This window comes from Girardinichthys multiradiatus, chromosome 21, assembly GCF_021462225.1.
Source record: "Girardinichthys multiradiatus isolate DD_20200921_A chromosome 21, DD_fGirMul_XY1, whole genome shotgun sequence".
Taxonomy (NCBI): Eukaryota; Metazoa; Chordata; class Actinopteri; order Cyprinodontiformes; family Goodeidae; genus Girardinichthys; species Girardinichthys multiradiatus.
Window position 1 is genome coordinate 8,057,910 of NC_061813.1, and position 26,257 is coordinate 8,084,166.

The following is a 26,257-nucleotide window of genomic DNA, read 5'->3' on the forward strand; positions in this document are numbered from 1 at the left end:
AAATCGCAATAAATACTGGCATCACAATATTAAACAATTTCATGTTTTTATAAAATGATGCAGCTTACCTATAAAGTTGGGTTCAGCCTCTTCATTCCATTGAAAAAAGCTTTAGAATACCAAGATATTTTGGCTAATTTTATGTTCTCAACTTTATGGGAACAGTTTGGGCATGACTCCACCCCGTCCAATCGTGCACAAAACAACATCCATAAAGACATGGATGAATGACTTTGGTATTAAAGAACTTGTCTGGCCTGCACAGAGTTTTGACTACAACTTAATAAAACATATTTGGGATGAAATACAGCAGAGACTGTGAGTCAGGTCTTTCATCCAACATTAAGTGTCTGACCTCACAGATATGCATCTGGAAGAAGGATAAACAAAATTCCTAAAACGACACCCCTAAACCTTGAGGAACATCTTCCCTGAAGAGTTAAAGCTGTTAGTGCTGTGAAGGGTGGCCTGACATTATACTACTAAACCCTATGGAATAAGAATATAATGTCGTGTTATGTTTTTGAAACACTAACATTTGTGGATACCTTTCTACTTCTACAATTTCTTATTTTCACAATTTCATCATGAGGACCTAAAGGCAACTATCATTACTGATATCAGTGACCCACAAAGTAATAATGCTGTGGGGCTCATTTGTTTGATGAGTATGATCTTTATTCTAATCAATAACTGAGCAGCAAATAAGTCAGGGCTGCACGGTGGCGCAGTTGGTAGCACTGTTGCCTTGCAGCAAGAAGGGTTCAATTCCCATCCGGGGGTCTTTCTGCATGGAGTTTGCATGTTCTCCCTGTGCATGCGTGGGTTCTCACCGGGTACTCCGGCTTCCTCCCACAGTCCAAAGACATGCCTGTTAGGTCTCTAAATTGCCCTTAGGTGTATTAATGAGTGTGTGCATGGTTGTTTGTGTGTTGCCCTGCGATGGATTGGTGATCTGTCCAGGGCGTACCCTGCCTCTCGCCCTTAGACTGCTGGAGATAGGCACCAGCTTCCCCGCGACCCACTATGGAATAAGCGGTAGAAAATGACTGACTGACTGACAAATAAGTCAGCCGTCTAAGCATGATAAAACAAACACATGAACACAAACAATACAAGCAGGCAGCTTTACTGTCTAGATGTATATAAAGGAGTGACCATAACTGTCCCACAATTAGTGTTGAGTAAAAAGCCTTAAAATAAATGTAGGTTCAATTTCAGTGCATTTATTAAGTAGGATACGTTAACCACACTTGTAGATAATTGGTAGATATTTGCTTCTCACAAAATCACCAGAGGAACTGATATTCCTTGCAAGGAATTGGAACTGAAACATTCTTCGAATTAATAATTTACTTTGTAAACAGATCAGGGTGTTTAAGAACATTTCTTTGTCAATCAATGACTTTGCTTCGATAGAGTATAAATATAATGCAACATGTCGATTTTCTTAGAATGGTTTACACAAACCAAAACTACATACTTTTCCAAATTCAAGTTTCTTAACATTCTAAACATTTAAATACAAAATATTAACCTTAAGCCTCCTTGAATATTAGTCTAGTCTGATTTTCTATAAGTTCCAAAAATATTAAAGCAACACGTCCCTAAAGTTAGCTTCCAGTTTTGGGAGTGTGGCATAGAACTGCTTTTGTGGCATCTGGACTAACTTAGTTCAGCTGTTTTAAAATCTAAAACTCTTGGACATGGACAATGAGTAATGAGCATCGTAAACTAAATGCAGATTTTTGAATCACAGTTTGTAAACTTTGATACCTTTTCTCATTTGCTAAACTAAAAAAGCAGTTGTAGTGAACCACAGTTCCAGGTCTTCCTGAATATCAAATTATATAGAGATCAAACACTTGTGAAACATTGTTTATTTTTTGGATTTTTAAGTAAGTTATAACAATAATAATATTCTTTGTTGTCCACATATGTGGAAATTTGCTTTGGCTTCACATTGTGGTTAAAAACCCAAAAACACTCAATAAATGACACAAAGGTCAACAATGACATAACAAGGTCATGAACAAACAACAGGCACAAATTAAATCTGTATAATGTTCAAGAGTTAAGCAACATTAATGCGTTTGAAATGAAAGATTTCCTCTAAATGTTCTTGGTTGCTCTTGCTGCTTTGTATCACCTTCCAGAGGGGAGAATTGCCAAGTACTCAAATAGGGGTGACCTGGGTCACCCACAATTTGTTGGGGCTTTGGCTTTGTTTGCCTTTTGTAAAAATCTCCCAGTATTCTTTGCTCTGTGCCAGTGATCTTATTGGTCATTCTGATGATTTTGGACACTCTGTTTTTGTTCTTCACGCAAGTGTCCATACAAGGTGCACATTAAAAGTTGAATCACTTTCAATAAGATTCTTATAAAAAGTGACTAAAATCCTTTTGCTTACAATGTATGAATTTATTCTCCAAAATAAAGATATTCATGCATACATTTAAAAAAAAAAAGTTTAATCAACATTGGCTGAAAAACATACACTGCCTGGCCAACAAAAAAGTCGGCAAAAAAAAGTAAAAGGTCACAAACATTAATATTTTGTTGGACCGCCTTTAGCTTTGATTACGGCACTCATTTGCTGTGCCATTGTTTCGATAAGCTTCTGTAATGTCACAAGATTTATTTCCACCCAGTGTTGCATTATTGTTTCACCAAGATCTTGCATTGATGATGGTAGAGTCTGACCGCTGTGAAGAGCCTTCTCCAGCACATCCCAATTAAGGTCTGGACTCTGTGGTGGCCAATCCATGTGAGAGAATGATGTCTCATGTTCCCTGAACCACTCTTTCACAATTTGAGCTTGATGAATCCTGGCATTGTCATCTTGGAATATGCCCCTGCCATCAGGGAAGAAGAAATCCATTGATGGAATAACCTGGTCATTCAGTATATTCAAGTAGTCAGCTGACCTCATTCTTTGAACACATACTGTTGCTGAACTCAGACCTGACCAACTGCAGCAACCCCAGATCACAGCACTGCCCCCAAAGGCTTGTACAGTAGGCACTAGGCATGATGGGTGCATCACTTCACCTGCTTCCCTTCTTACCCTGATGCACCCATCTCTCTGGAACCGGGTAAATCTGGACTCAACAGACCATATGACCTTCTTCCATTGCTCCAGAGTCCAAACTTTATGCTCCCTAGCAAATTGAAGCCTTTTCCCCCAGTTAGCCTCACTGATTAGTGGTTTGCTACACAGCTGTTCAGTCCCAATCCATCGAGTTCCCTTCACATTGTGAGTGTGGAAATGTTCTTACTTTCACCATTAAACATAGCCCGGAGTTCTACTGTTGTTTTTCTTCTATTTGATTTCACCAAACGTTTAAGTGATCGCCGATCATGATCTTTCAGGATTTTTTTCCAGCCACATTTCTTCTTCGAAGACGATGGGTCCCCACTATCCTTCCAGTTTTTAATAATGCGTTGGACAGTTCTTAACCCAATTTTGGTAGTTTCTGCAAACTCCTTAGACGTTTTCTCTGCTTGATGCATGCCAATGATTTGACCCTTCTGAAAAAGACTGACATATTTTCCACGACCATATGCCTTTCAACATGGTTGTTTTAGAAAGGAGAAGTAACTCATTGCACCAGTTGGGGTTTAACAACTTGTTGCCAGCTGAAACATAATCGCCCATGCAGTAATTATCCAATGTGAGGCTCGAACCTATTTGCTTAGTTAAATCCAGGTGGTGACTTTTTTTGACCAGGCAGTATAGACTGCTATCAATAAAAGTTCCAAGATATTAGAATTCATTAACCACTTCAGAAGGATGATCATTAATTAAAACGGGTAAGTAAAGTAATTTAAACTTTCTTTACATAGTATCTTTCAAGATATAAAATCACAAAGTGCTTAACAAGAGTCAACAATGTATAAAAAAAACAATAAAAATGAATAAAAAGCATATTTAAGAAAATATGTATCCACCTGGCATTTAACAGAAACCACGGAGTGCACCAATCTCAAGTCCAAAGGAAGAGAGTTCCAGAGTCTTTGGGCCACTGAACAGAACACTGTCTCCTTTTGTTTTCATCTTAGTATCAGGCACTATCAGCAGGCCATAGTCACAGTGCTATGAATCAGAAAAAGGTGGACCCAAGATTCAGCCAGAAGCCAAGTCGGGGCTCCACGAAGGGCTTGACCTGAGAAACGTGGAACGTGGGGTGAATCCTCATGGAGTTGGGTAATCTCAGTCGTACAGCGACAGGGTTCATGATCTTGGAGATTGGGAAAGGTCCAACAAATCGGGGTGCCAATTTCCGGGATTCTACCCTTAATGGGAAGTCCATGGCGGAGAGCCAAACTTTCTGCCCCACCTGGTACTTAGGGGCAGGGATCCGTCTCCGGTTGGCCGTTCTTGACTGAACCAGTGACATTATGATCATCGACCTCCTGGCCTTTCTCCATATTCTTTGGCACCTTAGGGCAACCGCTTGGGCGGACGGAACATTAGCTTCTCTCTCCTGAACCAAACACAACATGAAAAGGGGACAAACCAGTGGCACTTAATTGCATAGAGTTCATAGCGTATTCAACCCAGGGCAAATTTTGTGACCACTTGGTCGGGTCAGACTCACATAAGATACAAAGTTTGGTTTCAGCTTCTTGGTTGGCTCTCTCGGTTTGGCCATCAGACTGAGGATGAAACCCTGAGGAAAGACTAACAGAAATTCCCAACAAAGAACAAAACTCCTTCCAGAAATATGACACAAATTGGGGTCCTCTATCGGAAACAATGTCATGTGGGATTCCATGGAGCCTGAAAACTTCTCGGGTCAATATCTCACCCATCTCCTTAGCAGATGGAAGCTTCTCCAACGGCACCAGATGAACCATCTTTGAAAATCTGACAATTATGGTTAGTAGTACAGAGTGACCATTAGAAACCGGTAGACCTGTCACAAAATCCATCGCAATATGTGACCATGGGCGAGGGGGAATTGGCAAAGTGTGCAACAACACGACGAGAAGGCTTGGCTCGACAACATTGAGTGCATTCAGCAACAAAGTCTTTGACATCCTTGACCAGCGATGGCCACCAAAACTGAGTTTGAACTGTCTGAATGGTTCTGCTGATTCCTGGATGACAAGCTAAACGAGAGCAATGACAAGACTGCAGTACCTTAGGCACAAGGCGTTCAGGGACAAAACAGCGGTCAGGTGGACATGATGGTGGGATAGGCAGATCCCTAATGGCTTCCTGGACCTCCCTTTCCACCTCCACTCGGGACACAGACAACCTGACGGTTTCAGGAAGGATAAACTCCTCTTGACCCTCAGACTGAGATTCTTCAGGCTCTTGAATCCGGGATAGGGCGTCAGGTTTGCCATTTTTACTCCCTGGCCTGTAAGACAGGGAGAAATTAAAACGACCGAAAAACAGAGCCCACCTAGCCTGTCTGGGGTTTAACCGTTTGGCTGATTTCAGGTATTCCAAGTTCTTATGGTCAGTCCACACCATAAACGGCTCCTTAGCCTTAATCCCCTCCAGCCAATGTCTCCACTCTGTCCATGCCAACTTGACAGCCAATAACTCTCTGTCTCCCACGTTGTAATTCCGCTCAGCCTGTGACAGAGTCCTAGAAAAGAAGGCACATGGGTGAACACGATCATCCTCACCTCTTTGGCTTAATACAGCTCCGACCCCAGTGCTTGAGGCATCCACCTCCACAATAAACTATCTCTCTGGGTCAGGAGACCATAACACTGGAGCTGATGTGAAGAGTTCCTTTAACCTATTGAAGGCTGGATATCTACACACACAATGTCTTTCAAAAATCTGGCACCGTCTGCTTGTCAGAGTCAGTATATATCAGGGAAGACACAGGTGCTTGGCATTCCACAGAATGCACTACACCGCAGCAGCCACCAGGTGCATCTAATCTGCTGATTGCAGCCAGGGAGACAGGGTAGAGCAGACATGCCAGAATCATAACACACAGGACCTTGTGCACCTGCCAGAGTGAAGAAGTCCTCTAATATAACCCGGTACCTTTCCATGAAGAGCCCTTCAACTCAATAAAATAATCTTAAATTGAACTCTAAAATAATACAGAAGCCAGTGTAGTTGCATCAAGATTGCAGTCACATGAGAAACATTTTGTCAGAAGTCTGGCAGTGTTTTTGTTAAATGAACTCACATGATTTCTGTTAATCCCTGTTGTATTTAAGTCTGTATTTTCTGTCGTCTGTTATCATTCTGTGATCATCCTGTTATCAACCTGCTGTCACCCTCAGTTTCTGTTACTGTCATTAAAATGTATCCGTATTCAATGCCTCCATCGATGTCCTGTTACAGCTTCAATCCATCAACACCATCATCTGTAACAACTGGTTCTCCTCTTATCTATTTGATGGACATTGTGAATCAAGACACACAAGTTCTCCTCAGACTCTGCTCCTCTAACCTGTGGGGTTCCACAAGTGTCAGTTCTGGGCCCATCATTATTTTCTATTTCCATTTTTTTATTAGCTGGCAGTATTCTGTCATTTTTTGATACCTCCCATCACATCTATACAGATGACATCCAATTGTATGTATGTTTCAAACTACACCAGCTGGACAGGCTGTCCACCTTTTTCCAATGTTTATCCCAAATCAGTGACAGGCCTTCCAGCTATTTTCTGGTTTTACAGAAAAATAAGACAGAGACCTGTATAATACCCCTAGTCACCTGCATTCTAAAATAAATCAGACAGTTGCTTCATTTTAACCAGCAAACAAATCCAGTGCAAAACAATTTACACTTGACTCCTCATTAGGTTTGGCTTGCACATCAGATCTATTTCTCGTTCCTGTTTTTTTTCATTCAAGAAACATGCATCCAGCAGATCTAGAGAACATTATTCATGCATTTTTATCATCACTACTGTAATGCACTTTTTACCGGTTTGGACAGATCATCAAACTAATGCCTGCAAGCTATTCAGAATGCAGCAGTCAGAATTCTTACTAACTCTAGTGAACACTCTTATATCACTCCGGTCTTTACATTGGATTCCTGTGGATTTTAGAATTCAGTTTAAAGTACTTGTTCTCATCTACAGGGCTCTAAATAACCAGGCTCCTGATTTGTTTCCTCAGCTTCTAACCAAAGACTCTGCTGCTCGTAGTCTTCGAACCAAAGCCCAGAATCTCCTGGTTGTTCCTCATACATTGTTAAAAACTAATGGGGTCAAGGCCTTTTAGTCCTCCTAAACTGTGGAATTATTTGCCCCTGCAATTTCTGCTTTGCTGACTATTTTAAAAACCAATTGAAAACCATTTTGTTCTACCAGGCTTTTATGACATGATTACATTGTGCTTTTTTGCTTGTTTTTATACTTTGCATAACTTAAATTTGATTTATGTTGTACAGTGCTTTGTGACTTGTGTCTGTGAAAGGCACTTTATAAATAAACTTTACTTACTTACTAGACAGTTTTGGGTTGGATAATAAAAAGTTATTTAAATCCTTAAAAAAATTCACTGCTTGGACCAGGTGTATGGTACACCACAGCACAATAAAAATTATTATTTCCTCTGATTTTAAGGAGCTGCATCTCAAACAAATCTGTCCAATGTTAAATAAACAAGATGAGAACTGATTCAAAAACAAAGTAGCAACACCACGTTGACAACTTGACATCGAATTGACGAATCTGGCTGATAAAAGAGTGTCCTCTCGGACTCAGTTCAATATAGGATGCTTGGTCCACAGATCCTGCAAGGTCTAAATCAGGGATTTAAAAAAACAGATTTTTGGATTGTACAACAACGATTTTTGTGTTATTGAGGGAACATTAAACAGCAGGATTCTTAGTGAGGTGGAAAACAGGTATTAACCAAGGCAGCCCATTTCTGGGGATGGACAAAATGTGGGTTTGATCCACAAAAGTTGTGTAGTCCACTCACCAACTGGAGAAAAGGCAACAAAACCAGAGATGTCTGGATTAACAATCTGGAGAAAAATTGTGTTGATGTTGTGGTTAATATCACCTTTCTATTCTCAGAGCTTCTTAACTAGCTGAAGCAGATGACAATGAAAAATGCATGCTTGATTTCTCAGGGGTTTATAAGCTCAACATGTGTCTATGTCTGTGTAGCTTCGGAAGGAAGTGGTGAATATGAGAGATACAGAACTACAGAGGTGAGTTGAAGAGTGACTGTGTGAGTTAGTAAGTGTGAGTGTGCGAATGGCAGAATAGGTGAATTCGCCTCTAAATGATCATGTGTATGTTAGAGTGGAAAAAGAGCCTACTGCCTACTGCAGAGTGGCTCCCTCACTCAATGGCAAAGTAAAGCCGAGGATGTCATTGAGTGAGGGAGAACCAGGGGTCAAGAAGGAGAACAAGAGGTAAAAAGCAACATAGGAAGAGATCTCTGCCTATTTGTGTAGGGAGGGGTCATATTAAAGATTCATATGGGAGTCTGCAGTTATTCATCAGTCTGTTTGACATAGGTCAACAACATGCCAGATGGATATCACTATACTATTACACAAAAACCACACAGCAATCTAATACAGGTAATGGAAGGTGAATTACTTAGCAGGAGTTTATGCTTGCACAGTGGTCCTATGTGTGTAAGGAGACTGTATTTGTCAGCATGTTTTGGTTGTCACAGAATTGTTGCTGTATCATCTGGAAAATTACCTCCCTCTAATTAATCCTAAATAAGTCTCTGTATTTATGAATCTCCAAGACGTTTTTGTGATTTAGGATGCCATATTTAAAAGGTTGAGATGACAGACTCTAGAAATCAGTACAGCAGTTTAAAGAAAGTCACATTTTAAACCCAAATAACCAATTCTGGTTAATATAAGTGAATTGCATAAGTTAAAATTATATCATAAATTATATCATAAATAACGCTCATTGCTGCAGCAACAGGGTGGCAACTGTTAGTGGAGGCAGTGTGATGGTGTGGGGTGGTGTCTCCCTCAATGGAAATAAAAATAACTGCTGGTTAATAAATAGGATACTACACAACAGTGTGTGACCAAGCTGTCGAGGAGGTACCAGGCTGTCGTGGCTGTAGTGTGGTTCTTCTACACACTCCTGAGGTCCCATTATGTTAAATAAATTGTTAAATTACCAACATGTTCTTCAAACTTCAATCCTCCTATTCAATAAATGATACTAAGATATTACTAGCAGAACAATTTAGCATGTTCTTCATGAAACAAACCCACATACTCATGTTTGCTGCTTTACCCACAAATGCATTTTTCTCTCAAATGTAGAATCATTTAAGGGGAAATAACGAGGCTTCCAATGATATATGATTTCTTATTCAGAAGCATAGTAAAAAAAAAGAAAAAGTCTTCCAAAAACAAATTTCCTACTGTTTAGGTCAGCTGAATCATGTTCTCAATGCAGAAAATGTGTTACTGTTTCTTTCCTTTTCATTTGTGTTCTAATTCTAAATACAGAATCTTTTTTCCCTATATTAGCAACACGTTTCAGCTTTTTCATATAAAAAAAAAACACTTGAGTTATTCAATGTATTGATTATTAGAAACCTGTTCATCATTATTAAATTATTTTGGCCAGAGTGTGGTGATCTTTATAGACTCTTACCACAGCATTTTATTACTGGACAGCTATGTCTCTGTACTTGATGACAGCACAAGAAGTGTTTGAGATCTAATCCTCGCCTGGCAGCAACACTGTCATCCCATTTCCTGCGAGAACAAGACAATATTTTTAGAAACAAACAGAAAGAAAAAAATACCTGCAGACTTTGAAGGAGAGGTTCACACTAAAGCTGTTCCCTTTACAGCTTCAGGAAAGGTTTAAGTAATTCAGATTATGAAATACAATATTTATCTAAATATCTGTGACATGATTAAAGAAAAGCCTTATAGGCATTTTAAGCCATGTGCCAAAGAAAATCCAATCTATTTGTTTATACAGACTATATAAAATTATAATGTGTATACCCATATATATGTTTACCTATACTTTTACCTATATATTGTTGGGGCCATACATTTTGGTCGCACATTTTGACACACACAGCTCAACAGACGTCGCAGCTCTGACGTCATTGGGAGCATAAACCAGCTGAGATGCAGAGTTTTGTTGCCATTTCCTGCCTGTCTCTCAGGACAGCGCAACGGAGGCGCATATCTGGAGAGATAAAAGCTCGCAGGCGAACTTTTGCTCCACAAGGCCCTTCCCGGAAGACCTTGAAAGCTGGAAATCTGTCTGATACAAGAAGATCAGAGGATTTATTCACCGATTGAAGACCACGCCGACACCCGGCGCAAGTGGAAACCTACAGAGGTTCTATGTCCAAGAAGATGAATTTTTCCTCCTTGTGTAATGGAGTCGACCAACGGTTCATCTTTTCCCCTCCTGGACGGATGAGAAATTACCGTTTTTATTTCTTTAATTTGATCACGGACACGTGATCCCCTCCTTTTTCTTCAGACCTGATCCCTCCTCAACCGGTGGAGAGCAGAAAGCAATGTCAAAGTAATTTTGTTCTTTTTATATTAAACCGGATAGGTGCATTTTAGAGGTCTGGGCAGGATGAGGCAGTTAAGATGATGTAGGATCGATCATCAGTAGTTAATCTCAGGTATTAACTTGTTGCATGCAATACTTATTGAATTATGTCATGCTGAGCTGTGTTTTGATTTGGTGCGCAAGCACTGCTGAATTGTGCGTGGTTAATGTGGCTGATCTCAAATCAGCCAGGAGTTAGAAGTTGGACTTTTCAAAGTTTTTCATTCAAAGCAACTGCGGTCTGGGCCTCGCCCAACCACTCTTTGTTCCAGTTTTATTGCTGGAAATTTTCCACTGGGTTCCCGCCTCAAGAGTTTTATGACCCTTTGTCAAGATTTGGGGCGATCGCTGCAATCGAGACATCAGCACGACAGGAGGATTTCTTTCCAAATTACACATTTGGTCCATAAAACTACTGGTTTGATCTTCATAGACGCTAAATGTGCATATGTTTTTCTTTTATTATTATTGTTAGGTAGTCATTTTTATTCCCTTTGTGTAGAATAGTTCTTGTTAGTTAGGTGAAGGTTTTTAGACCAGAATAATGGTATATCAGGTAAAGCGTTTGTGTTTATTTTGTGCAAAAGTGATTTATCTGTCAAAACAAGGTCGAAGTTCCCCCACCTTCGGTGAAGTGGTTGAATAAACAGTGACAGTTGGTGGTTTTGGTTAATAATTTGTAATTATTAAAGAGCTTTGAACCCATAATCACAACACCACAGGACATCTCTGATTTCTATTTGTAAGTAATGATTTTTGGTTAAGAAATAATTTTTTTTCAATTTAGGATTTTAAATTATAATTCTTGATGAATATTAATTGATCAATAATCATAATCCTTACAATATTTTTTTGGTTTGTAAAAAAATGTTTTCTGACATCTTAATCATCTAGGGTAAAATCAGTCCAAATATAACATCCAGCAGCACAGCACCAAGCTATCTGGATAGGTTGCATTGGTTCCATCTCTAAAAGAGAATCTAAAACATACATTGACATGGAACAAAAGCAGGAAAGGAATGTAAACCATGAAACCATGGAATGTAAAACATGGAACACAGAAAGACCAGGAGAATGGGGCCATAGCCCCTTTTCCATTGCAGGGACTTGTCTGTGGAATGGAACTTTCACATTACGCTGGGATTGTTGAGGGGCGGAGTATGACCTCTGGTCACTTGCCATATTTGAGACCTGCTTGTGGTTCTTGCTTTCTACACAATTTATATTTAGGTGTACTTTTACAATAACAATGTGGTACAACATCACAAGCAAAGAAAACACAGTTTTGTGTGTTCTCCATCTCTTTTTGTGCACAAATGGCAGGACTACGGGCTTTTCAACTTTGCTTCTTTGGCCTTTGGTTTTTTATTACTGCCAGCTGCTGGATTTGAACTGTAGTGCAGTTTTTTCACAAATTCCCCATATGTGTTAGGTTGATTTAAACAAATTTTGTGCAGCCTTTCAGAGAAGTGGAAACAGAAAGCATACAAACTACCTGGGATTCCTTTAAATATTTCCCATAAAAAATCCCAGGTATTTAAATTCCAGGATTTTCAGTGAAAAGGGGCTTATGAAAGGAACCAATAGGAAAACCTGACAAAAAGTGAATCAAAAGCTCACTAAGCCAACCTACCCTTACACAAGTTAGCTGATGCATGGCTGTGACTACCTCGCTTGCTAAGTCAGGGGTTTACAGTAGACTGGCTTTCACCCCCCAAGCCGCTTTGTCCTTTTCAAAAAACACATTGAGATAACAAAAAAGCCCCTTAATTCCATCTTGAAGTGTTTTGTGAAAGGGGCCCAAAACAGAGCATATATACTGGGAGGAGTGAACAGGTGAGTCTGATTAACTGAATGAGCAGGAGCTGTAAGGAAGCTGGTGACCAGCTGCTGTGGAAGATCTAAGGCACTGAAGAAGAAATGCCTAGTAGTGATAATGACATTAGTAAACATTACAGTGGAACACTAGTGAAACTTGAAAAAGAAAAGACTGGGGCACGCATGGCTTATTGACAACAAATACTAAACCGAATAGGAAGAAACAAGTCACTCAAATGCAAAACCCAAAATAATAGAACCAAAAGCAAAAGCGACTAAGCAGAACCAAAGTTCTGTTCAATGTTTTCTCCTAAAATGCAACAGTTTATATATCTCCTACTAATCAGTTACTGTCATCATCTGCCCGTTACAGGTTTTGAGTTTGAGTTCCTAGTCTGTTTTTCCTGGTCTCGTCTGGTACTTGAGTTTATGTTTAGATTCATCATTTTATCCTTGTGTTTATTCTCTTGGATTCCTGTACTAGATGTGTTAGTTATATGTCTTGTAGACCTGGTTCCTCCCTGTTTATTTTCTTTAGTTTCATGGTTTACCTATGCTGTTTATCTATAACAACACCAGCTGTTCCTTATTCCCTACTGATTAGATCCCAGTGTTCATTGGTCAATTCTCCACTCTACCGCAGTACTTACACCTTCTGGTTTTCATTGTTCTCTGCTGGATCCTCTGTTCACTTCCCTGTTCTATGTCTCTGTGTTCCTGCCTGTAACCTGCCTGAGTTCTGTATTCTCAGTAAGTTATTATTAAAAAATTCACCATCCGAAGCCCGTCCTCCTGCTTACGCTTTGGTCATGCACCTCCAACCCAAACTGACCCCATTAAGACAGGTGCTTGTGAAAATGTAATTTATTTATTTTGGTTATGAGCTTCTGCAGGTGTTTCAATTGTCTTGAGATAAAAATGTAAGTCCTATTTAGATAAAATTGTGCCTTATTTGTTCAAGATCTGATTTCATTTCTAAACGTTTTGGTCTTTTTCCCACTGCAGCTCATCGCCTGTAAATCTGTAAAAGCCTCTGTCCCCTGTCTGCTGAAGCAGAAGTATTTAACCCATCTCTAATGGATGGGTTAAATGCAGAGGATAATTTCTTCATTGTGAGATCAATACAGTCTAAATTATTATTATTATCTGTTAATAATTTATAGCTGGTTTAGAGTTTTCACAAACGTCACTAACTCATTTCCTTTAAGATATAATTTATACATTGTTGATCAATTTGTGAAAACACCTCCATCTTGACTCCATTTAGACCTTTCAACTAGGCCGCAAGCGCACAAATTCCCTCAAAGAAAGTACTATTCTGACGCTTGACGCCACGACAATCTCCTGGAAATATGCTGATGATGATGATATCAGTGGGAGATCATCTATCTCATATCACTATGAAGAAGGGCTCTGCTCTCTGACAAAAGGATAGGTCCATTAGGAGGTGAACGGGTTGATGTTTTTATAAAGACCAGGTCCGCAGCAATTAAAGTGTTATTATAATGTCAATGATTTTGATACAAGCTATCACACTTATACTGTCCCAGGATATGTGGCAAGGCAGTAATTTGATCTGAGCAATTAACAGGCCGATAGAGCTGGAGCTGGAGTCTGCTTGCACTCCTGCTACTTTTGTCCTGTTCTTAATTCTGCTTAGTCAATTCCTCTCCAGAGCCCAGCCATCACTTTCACTCATCTTCCTGTTTACCAGCCTTTTTTATATCTCTTTCTCATCCCTCAGTCCTGTCCATTTCAGTTTTTTTCTGTACCAGGGGCTGAGTAGGGACTACATGTAGAGACAGCTGTTCACTGATTGGCCGTGGGAGGAGGAGAAATGAGAAGGTTTTTGTTGAGACAGTGCAGGGGAAAGTTAATACAACTCAAGAGCAACTGCAATAATATTAAGGACCACAGTGGCCGGAGCAGGTCAAAAATGTAATTTTACCATTTACGGGTAATAAACCATGCCTGAAGGGTGACAGAAAAGAAAAATGACAAATCAGCTTTCAGAATTACATGCAGGCAGAGCGCTGTATGTAATAACATCCTAAACCAGCTGATCACACGTAAAATCAGCTGTTCAGAGGCACAAACATTTCACCCAAAACACACAAAACAAAACCCCCATGAAACAACGTTCGGTTTGGAAATTTAGTTGCGGTCCTTTAGCGAACCAGGGTCTGCAGGAGGAGGGAGCAGGCAGAGAGCAGCTGCCAGTAATCAGACTGCCTGCATCAGACCAAACGGGAGAAAAGCCCCGGTGAATCCGTGGGGCACAAATATCCACCCTAAAACTAACTTGACATGGTTTTGCTCTTTAAAGTCCTTGTGCTCGTTATTGCCATGGCTGAAACAAAAACTTTCTCATAAAGCCCAAAACTGTAAATTCTTCAGGCAAACTTTGGAGCTTCACCATCCAAACAGCAGCATCTCTCCTCTCTGCTCCTCCTGCCACACACCCCTCACATCAGAACCCCTGAGCCTTATTGTATAAGTTCTGGCTGGGCTGTGGTCCAGATAATTATCCTAGTGGATGATTTTAGACATAAAAACATAAATAAGACATTCTTGCATATACATTAATACAAACGTTATTAATATTTAGTTTATGTTTTTGTTTTTTATTTATTTTTTATCATTTCACACAGATTACTTTAATGTGTTAATGTATCACAGTAACGTTAATAGCAGCACAGGGCTCTACACTCATGGCTGGAGGCGGAGCTACAGTCGCCATAGCTTCAGCCATTGGAGGGTCAGTGGAAACACAACTAATACCGTACCGAGTAGAGCGAAACAGAGTGGTGCAGAGGCACGCCGGCAAAAACGAGGGACTTTTGACTTATAGGCCTCTCAAGATGTTTAATTAGTTAAAAAGATCTTTCTAATTGAGTCTAATCTCTGCTGTGAGCAAGTGTGGCAAAATACTACTTAAATGAAACTTTTTCTACAACGTCCCCAGGACAATAGGCATATACTCTGAAAGCCCCTTAAAAAAGCTAATATCATAAGCTATTGTTTAATTTTATTATACTGAACATGTTCTTTACTTCTTAATGAAGTTACAGAGACATCAAATCAAATCAAAGAGATTTACAAAACACACTTAGAAGAACAGTTATTGTTCTGCTCAGAGCATCAGACCTTTGCATTTTAGCTGTGGTAAAAAAAATGCAATAAAGATTTTCTTCTCATGTTTCTTCATTTTCTTAGACACCCTAACTGTCACAGAAAAAACTAAATCGAATGCCTAGTGAAGAACTAAACCCATTGAGACAAACTCAAAAAACTGCTATATGTATGATTATCTACTTTCTAAATGTAGTAGTTTCACAAGTCATATACATATATTTTGAAACCTGTTCTTTAGTTTTCTGTTCTTCAAAAAAAGAAATAAAGAAAAATATTGTTTTTATAACAGTTAAAATCTCTGTCCACATTTGAGCACTGAAATGTATTAAAACAACTATGTAGAATATACTCCAGAACATGCCAGACCACTCCATGTTTAGATGCACAATTTGGTGTCACCACCAATGAACTCGCAGCATGTTAACAGTTAGCGCTACTGTCTTTTATCTGAAAGGGCCAACCCAATTGAAAAATGAGATTTCACAAAGACATGTTTTTAAATACAGTATTAGGCTCTACTTTCTTGGTCTTCCTCGTACTGTATGTCATCTATGTCACAATCTATTTCCTGTTTCAGTTCACAACTGATATGTGGCAACGGTAACGTATTTTTAACTTACGAAATAAACCATCCCCACACACAACCATGAAAAATAGGTATAGCAGCATTGAAACAGCCGATGCTGTAAAATGTTTTTCCAAAAAAGGAAGACACAGACTACTTAGCTTGTCACCTTTTTGACCCTTTATAGTAAAATTTCAAAGCCATTGAATATTGAAATTGGTAACATTGTGTTTAAAAATCTTAATTCGTGTAAACTGTGTTTAAAAGCAAACCGACAACCAGAAATCAGAGTTTAGCCTTGAAGCATACAGATGGCTCTGTTCACCACAACTCCACTTTTAACGCAGGACTTGACTTTTTGACTAGCTGAGGTAGATTCTAGTATTCCTCTCATACGGCAGCCACCATGCTTGTCAGTGCATGAAAGACTGATAGCTGTGTGTATGCATCACATGTCAGCTGTAGCCATGTGAGCCATCTCCTTGTCATCATCTCTCACCACGGAAAGTGTGCTGCTAACACCAACTCAGTGTCTGCTTGATAAAGGACTCGGATGGCAGCTGTCGGTCAGTGGGCAGCCAAGTGTAGAGCCCTCCATTACATTAGCTGACAGGGGTGGACCAAGTGCATCACTCACTCCTTTGCCTCATTGACTTTGGGCTGCTTGACTAAAGCTTTTTAACCTCATATACCTGAGCACATGGGTGAAAACTCAAGCCTCCCTGCTAAGAACAATTTACCTATGACTCTGCTTGGTGACCTGGAGTCACAGATAGGGCATCTCATCACAGTGACCGGCTCTGACATCTGTTCCCTATTGCCACACCTTCCTTGTCAGATTTCTCTTCTCTTTCTTTTCTTGATCTTGCTTCTTTTTTCATTCTCTGCCTCCACCCAAATCCCTGTTGTCTCCTTCTGACATCCATGTTTAATTCATGTACAGCTAGCTTAGGGACTGATTGCCCGTACCCTGTCATTTTAGTGATTTACCTTGGCTGGACTTGAAGGTCAAGTAGGGCATAGTTTTACTTGCAAACTTCTCAAAGATCTCAAGCTTTTTATTAATTAGATCAGTCATCAGCAACTGTTCCTAAAACTGAAAAGCTTTCTTAAAGATCTGAATGTGTTTGCCGAAATCTCGGGTCACCCTATAGCCACTTAGGGCATAAAGGTAATTTTGGATCAATATTGGGCTTCTGGACATTCAAGGCACGACTAAGCAGTAGCCAGCTGCTGCCAAAACTTTAGTCCCTCTTCTGTCTGTGGATCGATAATGTTCTTCAGCTAGTAAACGTGTCTGACAATGATCTGGGGGCTTAGAAGATATGTCGAGGCTCCCAATGCCACTGTTGACTAAGATGGCCATGTTAAGGTCAGGTTGTGACCCTGGGAAACAGAGTGCTAGCCTAAATCACCAAGAGATCTAAATCAATCTCTGCCTACATGTCTTGATCAAGCTAAGATCTTAAATTCCCTGCCCCTTTGCTCTGATAGCCTCAAATAACATCCACTGCAGCTCCTAGCCTTAACAAGTCTTCTGGTTAGTAACCAGAGTCCACATGTGTTTAATTTGTGCTCTGTAAAGGAACCTTTAGGATTCTGGTCTCATAGCATAATTCTAAAATGTTAAGGGTACAAGACCCGTAATGTTTTGACAGTTTATCAGCTTATAAGACTGACAGTATCGACAGACTGACAGGATCGGGTCCTGTTTGTATTCACACCATAAGTATACCACACCAGAGTCTATTTGGAAGTGGGCCAAGACCTCTTTAAAAAGTGGGCCTCGGTCCCATTGTTTGGTCTGGGGGGAAACGACCTCTGGTCTGTTTAAAGTGGACCAAAAGTGGCAGATATGATGCACCCTAAGAAACAGTAATTTCTTTGCAAAAAGCAAGTTCACTTAATTATTTTTGCTTAATTCATCTATCACTGTGCACATCTGGTAATAATAATACATCTTTTAAAAAGACCAATGCATACTTCAAATTTATCCCACTACTTGTGATTGAGGATGAATTTTGCTCTTGATCTTCTTAGTTTTAACTTAGTGCATTCTGTATATATTTGTAAAATACATTTGTAGTCTGAAATCCATGTGGTGGTGTTGTGATATCATAAAGATTAGTTGGAGGATATATGATGGCCGGTGATGTGAGCCCTGGCTTGTCAAATCCCTGGGAATATGTGTTAATGAGTGTTTACTTCATGGTTGACTGGACCATCAGGATCCAGGCTAACCTTTCCTGTCTGATGCTATTACAGAGGCACTACATCCCTTTAACTTGTTAAACATATTCTCTCTCCCTCCCCCCCCTTCACACACACACACACACACACAAAGGAATACACATGCTCTGTCTTATTTAGAAATCTTACCACTGATTAATGGAATCAGTTGGTAGGTAACAAAGAATGTAGGAGTGCATGCCCAACTACTGATGAAATTCTGAAAATTGGGAAACTATTCACTGGGATACTGTAAGGAAAGCAAAAGAAGAGGGGGAGAATCACAAGCATTCTTGCATGCATGTCTTAGATCTATGAATGCACATCTAAGGACAGGCCAAAAAGAAAAGAGAATGCAGCAGAGATTGATTGATTGTGCCTTGACGTTAAAGTGTGGTATAACAGACACCGCATTGTTACATACTTTATCAATCCAACTGAAAAGAAACATGAAATTCTGAAACTAATAAAGACAAAAGGAAATATGCAGCATGTGTACTGTAGGGGGTTTGTTGTGTGTGTTGGCTTTCTATATTTACCAGCTGGCTATCCAAAGGTTACTGCGGGACGTTACGATTTAGCTCCATTGTGGCCAGGCCGTCGATACCCGACGGCACAGTGTAAATGTCAAAATATGGATAGCTGGGTGGCTGTCCTAGCAAAGAAAACAAGGAGCCGCTTGCGTGAGTCTGCTTGAGAGCAGTGAGTATGATAAGCAGACACTAGGAGAACTGTAGTTTTCTCAGTCTGAGATTTCATTGATTTAATCTAATGACTTAATTTAGGTTCAATACATACATTTCGTAATATGTATAAGAACAATAAAGAAGAACATTTGAACTACAACTGTGCCGGCAATCAGCATGAGCAAAATGCAACTGCATAGAAGGGAAAAATTGCCCTTCATGGGAAGCAGAAGGGCTTTGGAACAGTGGAAAAGTTTCGAGTTTTGAAATCAACCCAATTTCCATCTAAATTAAAAAAACTTTCACAAAAATAAGAATATAAGAAGACTGTGGTGTGAATAGAACTAGCCTTTGTGTTATTGAATGGCTGTTTAAGTGAAGCGGTTTTCCCCACGACCTGGAGAAGAAGTATCAGAACCAGATGAATACAGAACCCCCCAGTCCCTTTTGTTAATGCTCACACAAGGCTGGATGATCAGGGTAGTTTCGCCCCTCAACTCATCATTCACAGGATGTTTTTTCCTCTGCTTGGTTCAAGTAAGAGGTGGTGTTTGGACAGAGAAGATTAGTTTAGGATGAAATGGTATGAATAATGTTTATTTCATGAAGTCTGGTTTTTGTTTGTGTTGAGAAACTCAGCTATCTAAGACCGGCCATAACTCACCATCAATGCTTATGCATTTTGATCCATGTATTAATGGTATTTTAAGGTACTGTATTTTAAGGTACTTTTAAGGTATTGTAAGGTGCGACTTTAGGGAAGCTATAGGCTTTCCTGTGTTATCTGAAACCACTAATGGCTAGCGCCAGTCAAGGCAGAGGTAACACGTGACTCCCGCCATCTTATAAACACCATTAAGAATCATTTATCCAGAAAGGTTGTTAGTTTCCAATCTAGGAAATAATATTTCCATTAAAATTATTTTACTAAATGTGATAGCTAATTGAACACCATTAAGAATCATTTATCCAGAAAAGTTTGGTTCTTATTCAAAACAATATTTCCTTAATTATATTAATATTTCTTTAATAATTCTTCCTTAAATATTATTGTACTAAATGAAGACAGCTAATTAAACACCATTAAGAATCATCTTTCCAGAAAATTGTTGAAGAAAAAAACAAATACACTTACAGGTGCTGGAGTATGATATATGTTGCTACCTACTGAGCAGCCACAATATTTGTTTGAGTAATAAAGGCCTATGCTGGTATCACATGTGTTTGTTTAAGAAAACAAATGCCATGCAATCATTTGCTTCATTGCCTGACGTTTGTTTGAGGACAGGTCACTGACCAACCTGGTAATACTTCCTCGCTTCTACCAACCAGAAAGCAATATTTCAGCCTTCATATCTGAGGGCAGCGGGGAGCCAGACACCAGAAGCTGATTACTTTTTCTCACTTCTAGCGAACACTTCACCTTTAGGTCACCTTTTCCCCTGCAGCCCAAAGAGTTTCCGAGGATGATCCGAACTGCTTGCCAATGATAAATTGACTGAAATTTAAATGTATGGAAAACCTTTCAGAAAAAAATCTTTACACCCTCTTTAACTGACATAAACTTTGTGTTTCTGAATAAGTGGTGCCCTACTGATATGTTTTAATTTCAGTGATGTTATTATACCACCATGCATTCAGGTATTATCACTGAATGCAGCCTTTTACCTTAATGTTTATTGAATAGTCTGCTCCACTGTCCAGCTAGTTACATTCTGCCAGACAGGGAAACAGAGGTGGGCAGAGGACCATTCAGCTTTTAATCCACTCTTGGATACATGTAAGTCACCAAATATATTCTGACATGTTATCTGTTTAATGTGTCCATTTACTTATTGGTTGTGTGTTTTCCTTTTTTTCTTTAAGCTGGAAAGAATTATTTTAAACCTCCTCTTTATTCCAATGGCCATACAGAAAGTGATGCCACATCAACACTGAGACTGTTTTGTTGGGGCTGCACTTCTACCTTTAGTGAAATCACATCAATAAAGTTATGGACAACATAAAAAATGCCTTGCTTACAAGAAATGAAACCCACAATTTTAAGAAGACTTCTGTGAACTCCAACAGATTTCTTACGGTTTTCTGCTAGTCATCTGCATAAACTTGCACTTACTGCTACAAAGACACCAAATTGCTCTCATTCGTCTCCTTTTCATATTTACACTTAATATTGTTGGTAATACTGTCTCTCTTCAAAGTTAGGTTGGGATTGTAGGAAATCTATAATAACTCTTGCCTCATAAATGAATACTTTGTCCATCATTGCCATGTTGCGTGCTAATGTAGAACATTCAGTTGAAGCCTTTTAAATCAAGGCTGAAAATTGGGTATGCACCGGCAACACAGCTGGTTAGCAGTTTTTGGCTTGATCAGCGATGACCAGCAAATGTGAATCTAATCTTGTCTTGACCAGTGAATACACCTGACCTAAGCACTTTCAAGTCAGCAATACTCTTTGGTGTGGAAGTTATTGCTGAGTGAAGAAAAATCAAAGTTTGCTAATTTATGTATCAGCGAGGGTATATAATGGAAATCAGAGTTAAACCATAAATGTAAATAGCATATTAAGGCTGCAAAGGATTCATTTAGGCTACAAAAGAGTGAGAGAGAGAAATACTTTCAAAATGTCACATTAAAGTTGTTTTTTCTTGGAGCTTCCAAATACTAGGAAGGGATAATTCTGGATTTAGAAATATTGGCAACCTCCTGGAACTCTCAGTGTTAAGGTAGGGATCTACATTTTCTGGGACATACACAATGACTACTGCTTTCGCAATGCTAGCCATGCTAAACTCAACGGTAAAATGCTAAAGATTATTTAAAATCTCAAATTTCATAGTAATAGTAAAATGATCTCTCTGACTTTGCCTCAGCTCCTAATATGAATATCTGATTGCTCATGGCAGGAAGATTAGAAAGTAAAATTCTTGTCTTACATATTTCCATAGTATAGTACTTGAACATAAATGAGAATCAGATATATCGGTATCAGCAGGTGAAAGCTTTACAAAAACCAAAAATGGAAATTCTGATTGGTGCATCTCTACAAACAACCAAACTACCTTCACTTTAACAAGCTACTCTGAAAATAGATTGATCACCTTATGTATTAATTTGTAGATTCTTTAATTATGTTTAAACATCTATTTTACAAAGACAGTCACCCATAGTTGTTGTAATTCTTATTAAAATTATTTTAAATGCTGGACAATATCTTAGTTCTCTAATGTCGGGCTCACACAGAACATGGTGCGGTCGTGCTGCAGAAAGCCACTCACACTGCAAAGTGGCCAGCCCGGCCCAGCTCCGGGTCCGGCTGCGGAAACGTCGCTCCCGAGTTCACGCGAGAACTACCCCAAACATTCAGCAAGTCTCTCATAAATAAAGCCCATATTTGGCCGTATTTTGATCCCATGTCACAGATTATGAAGTAATGTTTACGTTTCAGAGCATGCAGGCAAAACAAGAGAGGAAAATCCCTGTCTGCTCCTTTCTGTTGCTACTCCTCTAAATGAGGAAAGAAACAGCTATGGATTTCGTTTTCTGTGGCAAAATGCGTTATCCATGCGCATAATCATCCTTTTTCATCCTCAAATAGCACCTTGTCCCCTTGTTTTTCTGTTTTTTGTCATTTTGTTTACACTAGTCAAGTTAGTGTATGTTGGTGGGTTGAATTTATTATGAAATTCACCAGAACTCTCTACTGTCTGGCTTCCTCTTTGGCTGGTAAAATTCATGAGCTTGATGCAAAAGCCGCTGCTGCGCCCGGCCAAACTTCCTTCTTGCAGAAGCAGTTCGTTGAGCCACACGGCCTCGGTAACTGCCACCACAACCGTACTGCACTGTGGCTGACATGAGTGAACACATTGATTTTAATGATTTGGGTTCCTTGCAACACCTGCAAGCAGCTGCACCGGAACTGCACCGTATTCAGTGTGAGCCCAGCGTAAGAGTAATTCCATTTCACGGTTTCTAGCTCTGAGTTGTGTTCATTTATGAAACTTTTCTTCTCTCTTTATTTTCCCTTTTGGTTACAGTCCAGAGGCAGTTATGCCAGTAATTGCACTCCTAATAACTAAGGAATGTATTTACATCAAAGCAAGACAGTGTGAATTACCCTCATTTGCATAATAATGAAAGAGGTCACAGGGGAATTGGCTTTAAAGTTTGTTGAGGTGCTAAGACATTAAATAAAAGGAGAAAGCGGCCAACAGCATCACATCAGTCCTCTTCACACACCCTGTTGAAGGCATACCTGATGCACATTAGTGTTTTCTGTAGAAGTAATTCAGTAAATGGCTTTTCAGAGAGCCTAAACTTTGTTCCAAAGTAATGACTTGCTATTTAAAAACACACATCACAGGGCAGTTGTTAAATATTGATTAGAAAAAAGAAATTTTGTGAAACTGGCAGGATTTAAAACAGACCGCTCAGGCCTTGTCCACACGTAGGCGGTATCTGGGAAAATTAATACATTTTTATGCATTTTGGCCTTTCATCCACACATAAACTCCGTTTCACATCACTAAAAACAATAATTCAGAAAACTCCGGCCAAGGTGGAGATTTATAAAAACTCAATTTTTGAGCCTGTGTGTGTACATGATCAAATGGACTTTTACAGTTCGGCGCATCACTGTCTGCAAAAAATATTGGGACCTGATGTCAAATGGGCATCCATTGTTTATTGACTCGGCCGTACAGTGGTGTAAAAATGAATGATGAACGATTCCCAATCGACACTAACTTGTGCATTATCAGCTTTATATTCTTAAACGTTTAAAAGAAGTTCAACTTCTTTTTCTGTCCACACAAACGAACCTCCTGGCGCCATGTTTTACACCTAACATGAAGTTGTGATTGTTTTGGAGGATTCTGATTGGCTGACATAGGTTGCAGTACACTGCCCCCTATGCATCTGGAGTGTTTAACACAACACTCTGTGGCGTATTTCTCCAGGTTGGTTTGGATGAAAACTTTTCTGAAAAACCTCACATGTGTACGATATTATTTTTAAAAACGATGTAGGGGAGATATTCATTTTTTTAAATACCCTACCAGGTGTGTAAAAGGCCTCAGTGCTGCATTATTATGTGGAGGCCTCTGCTGTGGAAACGTGATGACAGAAACAATGATGGTAAGAAAGGTGTTTCCCAATGCCGCATGTCCCTCATGCACAGACCCTTTTTGTTATTGAGTTTGCATGCTCCGAGCAGTATCAGTTTGTTGTATTTATTCATAGAGACCAAACAGTGTCAGTTTTCACTGGTAGACAGAAAAGACTTCACAAAAGCCTCCTTTACAAAACACTGGCGTTGTAAATCTCCAAAAACAAGCCTCTGTATCAGCAGCTGCTGGCCGTTCGTGATTGACCAATTAAATATTTTACAGTGACTATGGCCTGCCCATACTTTGAGTACAAACATGATCCTCAAATCATTAGCACAGCGCCATTAGGACAGTGGCAGCACACCGGCAATCATGAGCTTTAACCACGGTACCAGCTGTGCGGAGAAGGGATGTGAGCACCGCGTCCATGAACCTGATTGAAACTACTAAAACCTTCCTCCTGGCTCCTATTGGTTGTTTTTTGACTGGGGGCAGTGTATTTCTACAAATGGCAGTAGGACCACTGGGAGGATTCAGAGGAGCTTGGTTATTTTCAGAGATTATCTGTCTCATATTGTACTGTAAGGACATAGTGATGGTTCTAACAAATATGAAAAAAAAATAATTTTTATAAAAATGACCTACTGCTGCTTTAAAGTCTCACATTTTTAAAACACATCAGCTTTCCAACTTTGGCATTGTGAAATTATAGGAAGTTTGGAGTGGAATTCAACAGGGTGGATGCTGAGTGTTGCATATAAAATTTGTGATCAATAAATCCTATTCTAAAGGGTCAAACCCATATGTGGCATTTTTAACCTTATTAGAGTGTAAGTCCATTGATCTCTTTTGACTCACATGCACTTCACTACTACCTGTCGAGTAGATGTTATCTGAAGAATGTGTGTGGGATGACATGATCTACAATCGTCCCTGTGTCTTTTAGACTTAAATCTGTCAACCAGCTGCTCACACACACACTTTTACATACTGTAATTCAGACATTACAGGGCTGCAACTATTTCATTTGCCAGCTAGGAGGTATAACAGCAAAAAAGCATATCACTTTGCAAAGGAGAAAATCCAACTTCAGGTGGCGTTCCTGATCTGTCCAACTTAAAAGTCAGATATTCCAACTACTAAACACAAATTGACACAGCATTGGTTATGCATTATAAAATAATTTTTTTTTTGGCAGTTGGACAAACAGTTTGTAGCACAGGTATTACTCTGGTAGAAATAAGAAAGGCGAAGGTGGTGATAAGAAAACATTAAAAAGATAATGGTCCCACAAATTTAATGGCTTTGCCGTATATTAAACTATATAAAGAGCAAAAACAACCCAGACACCTCAAATGTGCTGCAAAAATACAAAGACACAGAAAGGCAAGAGGTGAGAAGACGTATGTTTTCTCATCAATTTACCTTTATAGAAAAAAAGTACTTTATGTCCAGAAAATAAATGAGAATGCTTTTGGCAAGTGTCCAAAATGGAGGACCGAAACCAGTAACCTCTTATAGTACGTCACATGGAGGAGGAAAAGGACTTCAGTAGCTATCATGTTTGGAATGATTAAATTGGGCTTGCTAGTGGCTTGGGGCTCGACTTTGTGTAAGCCAGCAGCATGGTTTGGTCGATGCTGTGAGCAATTAAGCAGCAACAAGGAACTCTCCAAGACTAAACTTGTGACTTTTTCTTCCTCTTTCTTTTTGCTCAGGCTGACATTTTGAAAGCACGCTGAATAATGAGAATTTGGGAAGAAGTACATTCTTGCACTCTTAGTGTCTGGCTCTGTTTCATTCTGCCATTTCAATTCTTATTTAGTTTAAAATCTTCTATGTACATTTTTCAGTGTTAAAGTAAGTTTAGACTTTTCTGGAAATTAATTATTTTTTATACTTCCATTTTCTACCTCCTCCAAAGAATATCAGCCTATTCCACAATCATTTCTACCTTTTGTTTTTGTATATCTTCTCTGTTTCTGTCTGTGTCTCTAAACTCAGTCTTTTTTTTTCTAATTCAAGCAAAGCCAATATATTACAATGCAATAAACAGGACCTGTACTTCAGAGAAGTCCTCCTTCCCTCCTCCTGGTGAAGGAGAGGACTAAATGGAGATGGGATGTGCTGGATGTGGAAGGTGAAAGTCAGTCATCCTGAACTGTACAATTAAATCAGAGAGAGGCAGAGTGAAT